Genomic DNA, 16,092 nt, shown 5'->3' with positions numbered 1-16,092 from the left:
CTGTCTCCAATTTTGACAGTAGCTGGCCCTTTCATCACTATTCAACTCCAAACCAAGCAACTATTTTTCACTTTTAGCATACACTTCTCTCCCAGGAAACATTTCCTTTTAAAGAAACTAACTTTTTAAATAAGCTTGCTTATTTATTTATTTATTTGTTTGTTTGTTTATTTATTTAATTGTGGGCTGGTGTTTTGCCTGTGTGAGCTATCTCTCCATCTTCCTAAAGAGACTTAAGGTAGGTAAACTTTCCTCTGAAGTAGCACAACAGACAGGAGTTGATACTATAAAGAAATTATATTGCAAATAAATTAAAAATATCAAATTTTCAGCTTATCACATAATTACACAATTACATTTTTACTAAAAACAAAAAATTCATCACTTGCCATAAAACTGATTCTAACTTCCTCAATAATAAAAATATTCTGACCCTTCCCCTCTCTCTAGTATTAATTCCCATATTTATATTATTCAAATCCAACAACTGATAACACTTAAAACTGGTATGATTATGTATCACTACTATTGTATTGTTAAGATGACACATTTCTTAATGGAAAATAGCTCTTTTTTAAAAAACTAGCATAGCCTCTGAGAGTAGTCAGAATGTTTCCTGAATTAGGAAGTAATTAGTTTATATCATTATTAGATTACAGCATAATCAATACCGAGAGGACTGAATGTGACTTTTTCTTCATATTAGGACATTAAAAAGATAATCTAATATTTTTTAATGTAGACAATGTACTCAAAGATTTTAAACTATTAATCATATATATTTAAATTACCTTTTCTGTAAATGTATATGTAAAAGTATGTCATTGGTGTGTGGGTCCCAGCAGTGAAGAGAGTGTTGGGTATCCTGGATACTCACGTTGCTGTAAGCTGCCTGATGTAGTCTGCTGTAGGCCCTGGGAACCAAATCTGGGTACTCTGGAAGAGCATCAAGTGTTCTTAACCAGAGCTATCTCTCCAGCCCCTCAAATGATATAGTTAAATAGTTAATGATATAGATTAAATTGGCATTATATAATTAAGTTTATGTAGCTAAAAATGTAATGTGAAAAATCAAATCAAAAATAAAAAGACAAAAAACAAGGAGGAAAAGAAAAGTATGACTTTGAATTTCTTAAGCGGCAAAAATTTTCTATTAGAACTCTAAACTAGAAAGCAAATGTGAAAGAAATCTCTTAGAAAAACGAATGCATGGGGTTGGGATTTAGCTCAGTGGTAGAGCACTTGCCTAGCAAGCACAAGGCCCTGGGTTGGGTCCCTAGCTCGAAAAAAAAAAAAAAAAAAAAAAAAAAAAAAAAAAAAAAAAAAAAAAAAAAAAACGAATGCAAAACTACAATTATTCAATTCAGTACGTCTAGCATATTAATACCATTATGCCACAACTTCTAGGACATCCATATGCACAGAGAAAGTGCTCGTCTTGGACCTTGTATGGTTCTGGTTCTCATCTCTAGCACTGTAAGAAAAAGGAAGGGAAAAAAAAAGACACCTCACCACCACCAAAACAAAATAAAACAAAACAAAACAAAACAAAAAAACCAAACACACAAAAGTCAATCAAACAAACAACCCCCCACCCCCTCCTCTTACACACACACAGTCCATAAGGGATTAACTTAAATCACTATCTTGAGAGAAACTATGGTATTAAATAAATAAAAGAGAAAGGTAGACACAGCAGACAAACCACATAGGGTAATGTAGTGTGGTCACAGTAGGAGTACACTATCAACTGAGAAAAACTGTCTTTCCTAGAAACTTTAAGTTGATACAAGGCTGAAGCTGGCTTCCATGTGACCAATTAATGAACCCTAGCCTAGATTATACAAGGTTAGGATTTATAAACATTTCAATTCTAATTTCCCAGAGATAAAAATTGGAAAAAAGAAAAAAAGCAAACAGCATTTCACCATGAGTAAAATGAAGGTTTCAGTATTTATTCACCTTACCTCTCTACCACCTGGCCCCAAATAAACCATTCTGAATACTCGAGTTGAATGGCTGATCATTTGTAATTGTAAGGTCACCTAACTTACAGGTTCTGGATTACCAATGAGATAGCTGACACAATGGAAAGGAAGCATCTGAAGCACCGACTTTCTTTTAAACGGGGTCACCTAACCCTTAACACCATTAGCAATAGAAACTTGATCCTGAATTCTCTGCAGAGATTTAAAATTAGCTCAAGTGGATACTGTTAATTTGAGAATCTGAATTACTTTCATAGAAATAATTACTTGTATGTATTTAACACAATTTTAATGCTAGTTTTCTTAGAGATATATTAATGTCAGCCAATCTGTTAGAATTATTGTTATAATTTATACTTTTCAAAATTTAAATGAATCAGGACAATCTTAATGTGTGTAAAAGTGTGTACACATACAGAAAAGAAACTGCACTGGCTGTTTTCCCTTCCTCTGAAGTTTTAAAAGTTGAATGTACAAAGAAGTCTCAAATGAATGTATAAACCAAAAATATTTCTCACGAGTCTATTTTCAAGCTATGAAACTGTAAGATCAATACATTTTGAGTAATGATAATAAAAATACCATTATCAGTACTGAAGAGATTGCTCCTTGGTTAAAAATACTTCTTGCTTTTACAGGTACCAGGGTTTCCAGCACCCATATGGTAGCTTACAACCAACACCTTATAACTCCAGTTCAGGGGATCCAATGCCCTCTTTTTGACCTCCATGCATACCAGGAACATACATGGTACACATATATGTACACAAATAAAATAAAAATATATAAGCCTTAAAAATGATCTTTGCTTATTTGTAAATTTTAAAGAAAGGATTAAATACTGTGATTTCAGACTTGGAGATAACAGGGTCTTTCTATAAAATACTTTCCACACTAGTAAAGTTGCCTAAAGCAATGAGATCATTCTTGTTCTAAATTAATATCAAACATCAGTTAGTAGAGAGCTAATGGGCGATTTAAGTTATTCAAGAATAAGTAGAAAAATAATCAGATACAAATGGAAATATGATACCAAACACAAGTCTTCATAGCAGTGGTGCTGGGTCACTGAAGAAGGAAGGAGCTAGAAACTAATACTTACAAAATAATAATTGTTGGGCTACTTAGAGGGCTGTTTTAGTAATATCTTCATTTTATCATTGTTAAACCTAGGAAAAAAGAGTAAAGACTTTAAAATTTGATCTTATTACATAAGCAAAAACATTTTCAACTGATGCCAACAATCACTATTTCCTGACTCTTAAACATTAAAAAAATAAAAAATCAGTGGTTACTAATCTCTATGAGGATAAATAACTCTGAGGGGAGTAAAAGATCTGGAAATAAACCATTATGCCATGTTAAAACACACCAGAAGAAAATACTGTTTAGAAATGTCTGAGGCAAAAAATAAGACAAACTAGCAATGCTGCAATTGTTCTCACGGCTGTGCTTTCCTCTTAAGAGAAAGGGTTTAGGGCCTCACACCCCACCAGGAAATACATCACAGCCCATCCTTTAAAACGATCAAACAAAACTACCCTAGTGACCTTGTCGCACTGTTTGATTTCTGTGGGATATGATTATACACTGTACTTGTACTTTTGAGGCAGTCTTGTTAATATAGCCCAAACTGGCCCTGAATTTGGGGTACTCTTGCCTAGGTGCTGGGATTACTGGAATATACCAACATACCTACATACATGTACTTATTACAAGAGATAGCACAGAAAGAATACACTAAACCTTTATACTTTTACCAGCATATTCCAAGTGTGCATTTTATTACAAAATACTTTCTCACAGAAGTAGCAACATTTCTTTTTCTTTCAAAATCCATCAATCCCCTTTTCCAATAATGCCAACACGATTTTCTACCCCAAAACCAACTCTATACTGAACGCTAAAAAAAAAAAAAAAAAAAAAAAAAATCCTTCTGTGCTAAGTTCTGGTCTCATTCTGTTCTTACAATGTAACTATAATCTTGATAAAGTACTTATCTGTCCTACATGAATTTTTACACCATAACTACAAACGTAACTGTTGTACACATATATTTTCTTGAAAGGGTTTTTATCTGCTGAATACAGTTACAATATACAGAACTCTTATTTTAATGGCTATATAGTTTATATGACTATCTCACAACATATAATGGGGAAGGGTCTACTGTAATTTCAACTGCACTACAAAGCTACCAAGTGGGCCACAAACTACAAATTCCCCAACATCTGAAAATACATTAGAAAAAGCCAGTTCTAGTTAGAAATTAACATTTTTTAAAGTGTTGAGCTTTATTTTTATTTTCCTTTTACTTGTCACATCTATTGTATGTGTCTGCGGGCTTTGCCTGCTTGTGTGTCTGTTCACTTCTTGCATGCACAGAGCCCACAGAGGCTAAAACGTGTGCTGGGTTCTCTGGAACCAGGGCTGTGAGTTGTCATGTGGGTTCTGGGAAGTGAACCTGGGCCCTCTGAAAGAGCAGCAAGTGCTCTCTTTTAACCTTTGAGCCATCTCCCCAGCCAGCAGTTTTTCTTAAGTGATCAATCTCTTCTGCTTTTGGTGTACAGTGAACTCAGGTATATATATTAAGGCTTCCACTAGAATAAACCAGAATTTGTTCCCAAAACAGTTTCATAAAAATAAAGTTCTGATAATGAATTATTCTTCATATGACTGAGACAATACCAACATTAGAAGTGTGGTAGAAATGATAAGCTTTCTAATTAGACCCTGAATTTTGTAGATCCAAGATAACCAGTGGCTGGGATGGTAAAGCCCAGTGCTTGGTTTGGTATGAACAATCCTTCCCACCCCCACCCCATCTCATTTGTGGTGTTCTTTTAAAGAAAGAAAGAAAGTGGAAAGAATCTTTTAGAGCTTGTAAAACGTATAAATTTTAGATACCTAGTATCAGAGATTTTGATTAAACAGATCAGGAAAAAATGCTTTATTTTAGCTTATTTTACTAGCTAGTCCTCAGACATGTTTTAGCAGGAATCAATCAGGGTAGAAGATACTTTCAAGAGAAGATTATGCAGCTAACTTTTAGGTTAAGCACCCCCAATATCAGTATGTCTATCTGTCAAACTACATCAACATATCAGAAACACCACTCTCCCTAGAAAGCAATTACAGTTAAAATGCTTAATTTCACAATGTCAGAATAGACTGTGGTCTCGATTAACTCACTTAAATATACTATATGACAAAAGCTAATTTTTTTAGTAATAACAATTAAGAAATAGTATTCTGAGTTTACTCTGACCAATAAAGCAAACATTAAGCATGGGGATGGATCAGAAGAAATTTTAATGAAGACAACAAAAGAGAAATGATGAGTGCCTTTTAAAAATACTACTGCAAATGTCAGGCTTTAAATCAAAACATTGATCAACAAAAAAACAAACATCACTAGTAGTGTTCTATCAAAGTTTTATAAATAAAACCAGAACTTAAACAGAGAGCTAGTATTCACTTACCTAGGACTGTAATTATACAGACGGAAGAGAAAAACATGTAGGTTGATGCAAGTCTGTTTAAATTACAAGTGTACAAGTCTATAAAACTATATCACTTGAAATATAAAGTCTAATTACTATAAGATACACAAAAGGACATGGTATCATTTTAAGAAGAAATCATAAAAGTATGACTAGAAATATAAAAGTTTAAGGGTAAGAAAAAAATAACAATTTGTACATTTTTACCTTTGGCCTATGCTAGTTCTAATGACAACATGAAGTATAGAATGTTTTTATTATAGTGAAACTAACAATAATTCAGCCTTTTTTATATGAGGCTACAAAAGGAAGATAACGTCCTCAAAGTGAAAGAAATACTCCAAAGTGGTCACAACTTTTCTTTCTCAAATATATATCTGAATTTGTGATACAAGCAACTTATTTTCTTATTCTATTAGCTTAAAAGTGTAGAAAAGCACACGTATTTGTAGAGTTTGCCAACTCTAACATGAAATTTCCTGAATAAAAATTAAATATAACACCATTGAATAAACAGTTAAAAAAGAAGTCCAAAGCCCACAGATATTTACTATTCTCTTAAGGAAGCACTGAAAAGAGTGTGTCTTTCAAAAAGACCATTCTTCAAACTACATATGGGAAACCTTTCCACTTGTGTGCAAACTTCCTTGGCCACTCTGATTATAGACTAACAGTACTCTGCAGTACAAGCTAGCTGACGAGCAGCAGCGATCACCCAGCTTCAATTCTTATAAGAGACAAGAATGACTTATGGTGGTGACACTTGCTTCTTCTACATGATGCTCCTACTATTTAAAAAGCACTACTCAAGAAAAACATATGCATCTAACTCTGAGAAAAGAAGTGCTTCTGTATGGTTTATTTAACAAGTACACTTGTAGCATAGGACAAAGTTATTTAAGGAGAAATTAAAAAAGGGTGAGGTGAAGAGAGAAGATAAAATGACTGGGTTTTGGTTAGAAAAGGAACTTACAATGTATCTTAAAAACTTAACACATTAACAGTCTTCAGTTTCTGAGACTACATTTAATTACTCTATTATCAAATGTCTGATTAGTTTTACCATCTATCAGAACGAGTGCACAGATTCCATAGTTGTACAAATTCCAATCAAAAAATAAAATCGCACTCTTGCTCACAAAATGCCCCAGTTTCCTCCCAGGCACATGAACTGAATCACTATCATATGCTGCTGACTTCAGGTACTATTTAGAAAAACAATCTCCAGAATGGCAAAAATTAAATACAGCATTAAGTGTTCAGCCAATATGATTTTTTTTTCCCTTTCAGGAATCGATCTGGGGTCTTGGCATGCTAGCCAAGTGCTCTACCACTAAGTAATAATACTTCCTGGACCTATCCTAAAAGAGTTAACAAAAGCCACAACTGAAGCTGGCAGAATGGCTCAGTGGGTAGTGGTGCCTGCTATGACAATCTGAGTTTCATCCCTGAAACATGTAGAACTGAAGGCCCCAACTCAACTGTCCCCTGAATTCTGTGATACACACCCCCACCATACACACGGTAATAAAATAAAAATGTAAAAATCACAACTATCAAAAAACTTCCAGTGCAATTGTTAAATGTGTACTGCAGAGCTAAAATCGTAGTTAAACCCAGAGCTATCAATTTATAAAAGAAGTAAAAACACTTATTCTGTTAAAATAATTTATATATAATAAAATGCTATTTAGGACTCCAACTTTAAATGTAAAGTTATGTTTCAACACTTTATTAAATTTAAGTAATACCTAGTCTTGAAATAAAAATTGAAAGTATGAAATAGTAGCAATATAGTAAATTTAGGTATTTTTGCAAAAACAATAAAATAACTGCAATCTTTTATAAAAATGAATAAAATGTTTTCCACTAAGTTGTCAGTATAGAATGTCAGAAATAAACTATTAAAAAATCCCACAGGATAATAAGGTAATTTAAAATATGCTTATTTAGTATGAAAGGTGTTTGTAATATAATTTATAACATTGAGTTGCTTTATTTTTTTTTTGTTGTTGTTTTCTTTTTCAAGTTTCTCCATGTAGCTCTGGCTGTCCTAGAACTCACTAAGTACACCAGGCTCGCCTCAAACTTAAAGATACTTGCCTCCCAAGTACTGAGACTAAAGGCATGCGCCACCACCAACCAATTTATAACACTGAATATACAGAAATAGTAATAGATTAATTTTAGAAGTCACATTTGAAACATGTTGCGTATTTTCTTTCAAGTGACTATATCAAAATAGCAAAGTAATATTAACCTAGTTAATATGTGATAATAAAATGTCCTAAGTGTGGCTCTACTGAGAACAGAAATTTTACTTTAAAGCCATATTTTTAAAAAATTTAAAGACTTAAAATTAACTAAATATTGCCTATTGAAAAATGTGGATCAGAAAGTATCAGTTCTGATACATTACGCCTTATTTGAAAAAAACAAACAAATACATTAGGGATATTTGTTAATTTTAGAAAACCACAATATATATACATGTACAAAACTGCTTCTCATAAACATAATATTTAAAATGTTCAAGTTAATTCTGTTATTATTTAGCAAATCTTTGCAATACTTTAATATATATATCAAAGAAAACAATCCTGCTGACAGTTTCAAATCCAAGTTCTGTTATTAACTAGCATTATAAATCACAGATAATAATTTTAAGGCTCCTCATCAACAAATGTTAAATTACCCCATCCTCGCCTATTAACATATTTTTCACTGTAAGGTAAATATTTCAATAAGATAGAAATGATAGTACAAATGTACTTTAAGGGCAATTATTTTTCCTGAAACCTTGATCATGCCTTTAACTGAAAGAAAAAAAAATACTATATTCAAGATATAACTATCACTGGAGAACAATTTTAATTAAAATATTTAAATCAATTCAATAAATTTCTGTCCTCAAATTCTTAACAAATAAACCACATTTTAAGAGAGAACTGGAGAGATTTGCAAATTTGAAGTATTTACAACACGTCCTATAAAGGGTAGTTAAAGGACACCTCATCATATATAACTGTAACAGCTTTTATTATTAGCAAAGTTAAGGTTTCTTATTGTATCAGAAGTGGTCAGCTATAAGAAACTTTTAATATCTGTACTGTTGCTTTTAGATACTAAATTATTTAACAAGCTAAACTTCCTATGTTAATAAGCCAGATTATAATTGTAGAGAAAACAATAACATAATGTCAAATATTTGGTTCAAACAGTAAATTCTAAGACCCTCAGGTATCATAAATTTTAAACTCTAAATTCGGAACCATGCATTTAAATCCTCGCCTGCACTATAAACTCATATACTGCTTTCTCCTTCATTTAACCATTAAAATTGTGTCAATTATCTAGATTAAAAGTGATAAATTAAATGTCAATCCCTGCCTACCTCCAAGATACTCCATTTTCATCTTAATACTCTCTAACCTAAAAAACACTGGGTAAGATAGAGGAAAAGTTTATTCACACCCATCAAAACTGTTTTGTCATAACTTAAAAATCAAAGTTATAAAGACATTCTACGCTTTGTATTTATTTGAAAGTCACCATGTATACATGTAACAAAAAGTTATCAGAAATTCTTATTTAAATAAACTGATTTCTATTTTGCCTCAATTATTAACAAATGTGCATTTCTGGATTATCTATCTCATAATATAAAAATATCAAACTCTAGTTTTTTATTATTTTGATATGGATCTCGACATTTTAGCATTCTAAAACACACCTGAGAATTTGTTCTAAAATGTTTAAACTATTTAAAGTTAAGAGGTTTTATGGGCAGGAAAACTGTATTTTGATTCTTAAGATTAAATTGCACTTCTTAAGAAAACAAAGCCTTTGAGATTTTTGGTCATTTATTTATAGTCATATTACATAATCAACAATTCTAAAGAAAATTAGTTATATTTTAGCAACTGCCATTTCATCTAGTAAATATTATTAAAACTTATGGTTAATATTTTACTAGAAAAAAACTAACCAAGTAATGTTTAGTAATAATGTCAATATATTCGTTTTTATTAGACCAGATTACCATTTAGGAAATAACAATTGTTTAAGCTGAACACTAACTGAAATGCTCAACTAAAAATAAAAATCGAGTAAAAATAATGTTAGAAAAATGGACTACAATAAGTATTTTGGAGATTAAGGTAGTAGTTACCAAACGTTTAAACATTCTAAATTTTATTATTAGAGTGCTATAACTTTTGATATTAATAATATATTGAGTATCTATGAGTAAAATATTTATTTCTGCTTAAGAAAGTAGGTTTTTCAGTTTCAACCAAATTGTGCCTTGGTAAGAAAGGTATTTGGAATACTTCAAATCTTCTTAAAATATTTTCATTAATCTTATCTAACTTCTAGACTCTACCTACTTCTCCACTTATCAAACCGCTAAGTACTAAATTCCACCTGACTTAAAACACTTCATTTTGTAAGAATAAAGTCCACTACATCACTAGACTCCTCACCTAGCACATTGTAGTAACATCCTTGGGAAAAAGAAAATTGCTACATACAGTTTGTTCTTTTTTAGGGGGTGGGTGAGGGAAAGGTAAATTCAGATGAATCTACAATGCAGTAAAAACATCAACTATGTTCTTAAAAATCTGGAATTTTAACACGCAAGACACTTAAATTCAGCCAATTTACAAGATTTCTGTTTATTCTTTACTTACTGATTTTAGTTGATTCAAATGTTTCAGAATTACTATCAAGTCAAATCATATTGCAAAGATATATAACGACAGGTTTTGAAAATTCATTAGTATAAAGCAGACATACTGATACATATTTACAATCCCAGCAATAAGGAGAGTTTGAGGCAGAAAAATGAGTAGTTCTAGGTCAGCTTAGGATACAGAGCAAGTTCTTGGCTGGACTGGAGAATTAAGACCCTGACTTAAGAAAACAAAAACAAACAAACATTAGTATACCTTAATCTCCTATCATATTCCAATGTATTACGTGGGTATTCGATCAAAAAACTGGTTGTTTTCCACAACTGGCTCTCTTCTAAAGGTTAAAATCTGCAATAAAAATGGCATGTGTTACTGCATGAAGACACTCAACAGAGAAATATCTCCTGTAGTTCCCCCAAGCTGATCTAATCCATCTCGACAATGCTCTCTGGAAATGTTTTTAGAACAAAAAATAACTTGATTAAGAACAAGTTGCATTATCACCCAAAGCCTCTTCAAACAAATCAGGTAAGTTTCTGCTTTCATTTCTCTTTATGAGAGAACTGAGAAAGATTATAAAAAATACTTTGTAATTCTAAAATCTGTACATAGCTTAAAAGCATGCAAAGGATAAGGATAAAATTTGACTACCTTTCCCCTAAAATTACTAAATGAATCAATGATGATAAATTATCATTATTCTCAACTTTAGTATTGTTATACTTGAGTGAACATTTTCAAATATTTTAATATTACAGTTCTACCAATTTAAAAATTTTAAGCAAATGAGAAATAAACAGACCACCACTAGACTAGCCTTTTAATGCTTCCAAATAGAGTTGTAAATGCAACTTTATTTGTTTCACCCTTTCTGGATCTTAATGACTTAACAGGAAACAACTATATTAAAAGAGCAAGTTATTAAATAGCCAAAGAGGTAAATGTACTACATATGAACCATAATGCTTTGTGGGAGTTTTCTACTTTTATTTAGGAATGGCTGAAGCAAGAAATAAAATAAAGAAAGAATGAATACCAAAAGCCCCTTTATATCTGTTGTTAAATATTTGATTGTTTAATGGGAAAATTGCATATTTTTTAAAAGATAAAGTTTTTTATATTTAAATGCATTGAAATATAGATACCACAACCTTAAGAATAATAAAACAATAAAAAATTAAATGTTAAATTTTAACATAGTAATGTTTTTAAGCAGTATAAGAATATTAGATAATAAGGAACAAAAAGTTTGGATATAAAATGTTTATGACTAAAAGAAAAATCTCAAAGCAAAACTCAAATTTATTAGTTTACTATTTATACTTAGAAAACATCACAAGTCTTTCCCATGTAACATTTCTTTGCTCAAACAAGATAGACTTAAATAGGAGCACATTAAACTCACAACTTCAAGAAAAGTATTAAGAATAAATTACACACCCACACCCACACTTATTAAAACTCCATTACTTGAAACCTGTCTCAAAGAAAAATCCATTAAAGTATCTTTTATAAAGGCAAGAAAACAAAAAAACTTACCTACCAGAAAGCATTATTTACAGAATTTATGATCATTTGTACATACTAATATTACATAATAGTAACAATTAAAATAAATATTATTACATTATATAGACAACCACATTTTAAGGTTCTAATACTGTAACCTATTAAAATTAAATGCTTTATATAATTTTCAACACTCAGTTGAAATAAAGTGTTATTTTATTACTGATTTCCTTTAGTTTTATGAGATTTGAGGCCACAAAGTTACAGCAAGTCATAGTTTGAAATCTAATTATATGCTAAAATTAATTGCAAAGCATATAGTTTCTAAATTTGTGCAATTAAAAAATAAAAAGAACAAACTATGCATAGTCTTACAATTCTTTCTAAAATGTGCTGTTCTAATTATAATCATACTAATTATGTATCTCATAAAAGGGGTTAAATAGAAATTAACATGGTGATAAACAAAAGAAAATAAAAAAGCCAAAAGCCTTTTTAAGGTTGGAAACATTTTATGATTTGAGATGAACTTTATAATTTCTGTAACTGTAAATTTAAAATCTAGTTGTTGAAAGCTTTTTGAAGAAATATTATAGTCTGGAAATGTCTTTCTTAAACTCCATCAGCTGAGCAATAGTTCTAGACTGAAGACGTTTTCAACATTCTTTATAGTTGCTACATACAAACAAATACATCAATAATAGAAGTAAACCTGTACACAATTCTTCATGAAACAAAAACTAAAAGCAGCACACAAAAGAGAAGAAAACATGCAAACCAGAACATGAACACTATGAAAATTTATCCTTAGATTTGGTTCCTAATAAACATTAAAACAGATATTAATCTAATAGCATACAAAACCCTAAGGCTGCATTTTGTAAATGTACACTAAAGACAAGTTAATAGGTTTTTAAAATTGTCTAAAATTAGACCTTTAATTGGAACTAGTATAAAGAACAAATAAATGAAAATCAATGCTACCAGGGAAACTGATACTTTTGTTCCCACTCTTCCTACAATAGTAAATGGAGTGCCGGGAGAACTATATCAGCACCATTCTTCAATGCTATTTTCCTGTGGTAATAAATAACTTTTGCAGCTTTCACAAAAGAACAGAAAATTAAGAGTAATCAGTTTCTGTAGAAAAACACAGATAACTATTTAAAGATTTAAATAAGTAGTTATAGATCTATTGGAATTCTGTCTTCTACCTAGTATTACATAAAACATGAAAATATTTTGAATGTTGTGAAATTTATTTAGGTGCTAGTGTATTCTAAATAGTGTATTCTAATACGAGAATTAGTTTAAATAAAGAATATTAGTTTCAACAAGTTGGTAAAACAAATCAAAGAAAAAAGAAAAAAAAAATACCTTCAATTATGGCCCTTAACATAATACAAATCCCATAAACCGAAGTGTCAAAAAAATATAGTTCAATTTCACCAGTCTGGTGGAATTAAAGCTTCTCTCCACTCCCATAATTCTCTCCCAATCATAATTAATTTGAATAAAAATTAAAATAAAAAACATACCAACAGTAAAAAGCAAAACGCACTTTACATATTACATGCAGAATAGAAATGAGATCTACACTTTTAGTAAATCAAATGTTATAGATAATTTTAGGAAAATTTTATAAAAAGATCCAAAATAAACACTCTGAAAAAAAATTATGGGGTTCAGTAAACATAATTGTTATTAAAGTAATATAAGAGTGTATTAATTATAAATTAATTTATAGTCTTATATATTTATGAAAATGTTTCAATTGAATATTTCTAACTGCATGTTTGTCTTAAATTGAAATGTCTCAAAATTTCAATTATTTATAAGATATAAAAATTTAAGTTCCTTTCAAAATCATCTACTCTTTGAAAAACCACACCCTGTTATCAAGATGCAATTAAAAGGAATGACAAGCAGAGTAATAAATATTGACGACTGTCTCAAATAACACTAAACAAAAACTGAAATCAGTCAAATAAACCAACACATATGCACTGCTGTATACAACACATTTCCTCATAATGAATTTGTAAAAGGAAAGCATTAATATATAATATATGCTCACCTGTACATACTTACTTGTTATAGTCTCAACTAAGAAACATAAATGGCTTGTAAACTAAAATTTTAAATTCACTGCAATGCCTCAGTTAGAAAACAATTTAAAAAAGATTTGCAAGTTCTAAGAATATATTATATTTTTACGAAAAAATGTAGAACAGATAATTTAATGTTCACTTTCATCAAAATGAAAGAAACAATTCTCCCATAATATGTATCCAATATATACACGAAGGCTGAGACGAAAAATTTTCATCAAAGGAAAAACCAAACACCTTAGATCCTTCGGACAAGTTTTCAACCAATGAAGAACAGAAATGTCTTATAACTGCAACAGCAGAAATACAGTTTTCCGAAAATAGCCTCTTCAGTTTTACATTTAAATATATATTTCAGAACCATCTGAAAGGCTTTTACGGAAGAAACAACTCTATTATGTACTAACTTAAAAAAAAAAAAACCCAAAACCCTCCGATTTTACAGTTTGTACCTATTTGAGTAGTTCTCTGACTAAACATAGTTTTTCGGTAGGTTAAGAATTATCAGCTCCAGGATCAACATTCAAACCCCCCAGTCCCGCTTCCTTCCAGCCAATCAGTGGGTAAGAAGCCCGGCGTTTGGGAGCTCCGTTAGATACAATTTGAAAAACATCACATTGCGCTCCTACTCTTCTGGAAGGGATCTAAATGAGGGCGGGTCCCCAGTTTTCACAGACACAAACCAAATCCAGGGTTCTGATAAAATTCCAGAGGGAGAAAGCTCTGTAGGGGGCCTGCTCGGAATAGCAGGTCACTGAGGTTCCCAAGAAGCCTTATTCCTCAGCGAATAACTGAGAAGCTGCTGCCAAAGCATCTGCGGAGGATTTTTGAGCCAGGTTCGTGCGACCCTCCCGCAGGACCTCACATTAGCTAAGGGTTAATCTAGGGGTGCTGAGGGAGGAAAGCGATACAAGATCTCATGAGTGTTTAACGTGGACTCCACAATACCTAGCGATTATTACCTAAAGTCAAAGCTGTCACTGGCTTATTCAAAAGCTGTCGACTCCGGGTTGACAAAAAGCCAACAGTCAATGGGGGGAAAAAGAGAAAAGAAACGAACCCCCCAAAAGGAAAGACAACTCCGATTTCTTCCACATCAGCGCCAAGAAAAGTTGAGGACTGCAAAATTACCGTTAAATCGTAGGTGCAAAGGCTTGTCGGCAGGAAACATCAAGTTCCACGCTACTTTTCCTTGAGACGCTGCGTTTCAAGGACTGGAGAAGGAAAAAGTCTTCTAAGAGAGCGACGCCAGGAAATCGCAAGCTCGCAGCCCCGTCCTTCCCTTCACCCCGACACCCCTCCCCCGAGAGAGAGAGAGAGAGAGAGAGAGAGAGAGAGAGAGAGAGGGAGGACCGCCGGGAGAGCAACGACAAAATGACCCAATTGGACGCGTCTGTCCGCCGCGCCCCGGGCCGGGACCGGCCGGCCCGTGCCACCTCTTCCCTGCGCGCCCCGGGTGTCCGGGGCAGCAGTCCCTCCGGCGCCCCAAGTTTCCCGGCGGGACACGGCCTGCGACCAGACTGCGGTGCACACCGGGGAGGGCGGGCGCCTGTCGGGGAGCCGCGAGCGAACCTGCCGCGCCGGCCTAGCTCCCCGGCCGCTCGCGCTGACAGGTCGGGCGGCGGCTGCTCGGCCGCGTCCCGCTCAAACCGCGCCTCCCCTCCCCCAGCTCAGCGCTCCCGCCACAAGCGGCCAGACGCCGCCCACCCGAGGACACCCAAGTTACGCCGGTCGGATCTCCAGGGGAGCTTCTGCCAGTAAAGTGAGGGCAGATCTCGAGTCCGGTCCCTGTTCCCCTCACGGTCCTCCGGTCCCACCGCTGCCACCTCCCGAGACCCACTTTGCTACTTGAGGCTCTTACCGATGGCGCCGGATCTGGCGAAGCCCCACCGACTGTCCTTTGGTCTAAGTTATTTTTTTGATGATTTTTGGGGGATTTTCCGGCGCGATCCTAGCGTCGCGCTACTCTCGGACAGGTTATCCCTTCCCTCCCGCTAGATTGATGAGATCAGGCATCACTCGAAAATGGCGCCGAAAGCGCTGAGGCTCCTCATTCAAATTCGTTAGAGCCAACCCCGCCGCCCCGGGGCATGCCGGGAAAGCGGGCTGTCTCCACAGCTGTCCCAGTCGTCTCCCCCCCACCCCGCCCTCGCGCGACCCTGTTGCGCATGCGGAAACTTCTACCTCCCTCTTCCCCTGCACATGCGCAGAATCGTCGTGGCGCAACACTCTCCACTTCCTCGGTTCCAGTCCCCGCCGTATCTTGCACTTGCGTGTGTGCCCGCGT

The 16,092-nt window shown here is 33.7% G+C and overlaps 1 long non-coding RNA gene across 4 annotated transcripts in view; it reads right to left on the bottom strand.

Annotated features, from left to right (window-relative positions):
• Positions 1-1,357: 1,357 nt before the first annotated feature.
• LOC116914019 overlaps positions 1,358-16,092 on the bottom strand; it is a 49,871-nt gene continuing 35,136 nt past the window's right edge. The window contains exons 1-6 of one of the 4 annotated variants that reach the window (XR_004389656.1): positions 15,990-16,052; positions 15,667-15,799; positions 14,937-15,019; positions 10,441-10,533; positions 3,091-3,157; positions 1,358-1,474 (exon numbers count right to left, since the gene is read on the bottom strand). This is a non-coding gene — a long non-coding RNA (uncharacterized LOC116914019). Of the gene's footprint in view, positions 1,475-3,090; positions 3,158-10,440; positions 10,534-14,936; positions 15,020-15,666; positions 15,932-15,989; positions 16,053-16,092 lie in introns of those variants that run through there. The other 3 variants (XR_004389654.1, XR_004389655.1, XR_004389653.1) reach the window with 3 other exon arrangements.

The sequence above is a fragment of the Rattus rattus genome, chromosome 12 (genome assembly GCF_011064425.1).
Source record: "Rattus rattus isolate New Zealand chromosome 12, Rrattus_CSIRO_v1, whole genome shotgun sequence".
NCBI lineage: Eukaryota > Metazoa > Chordata > Mammalia > Rodentia > Muridae > Rattus > Rattus rattus.
The sequence above is the reverse complement of the archived record's forward strand: the minus strand, read 5'-3'. Positions and strand labels throughout refer to the sequence as shown.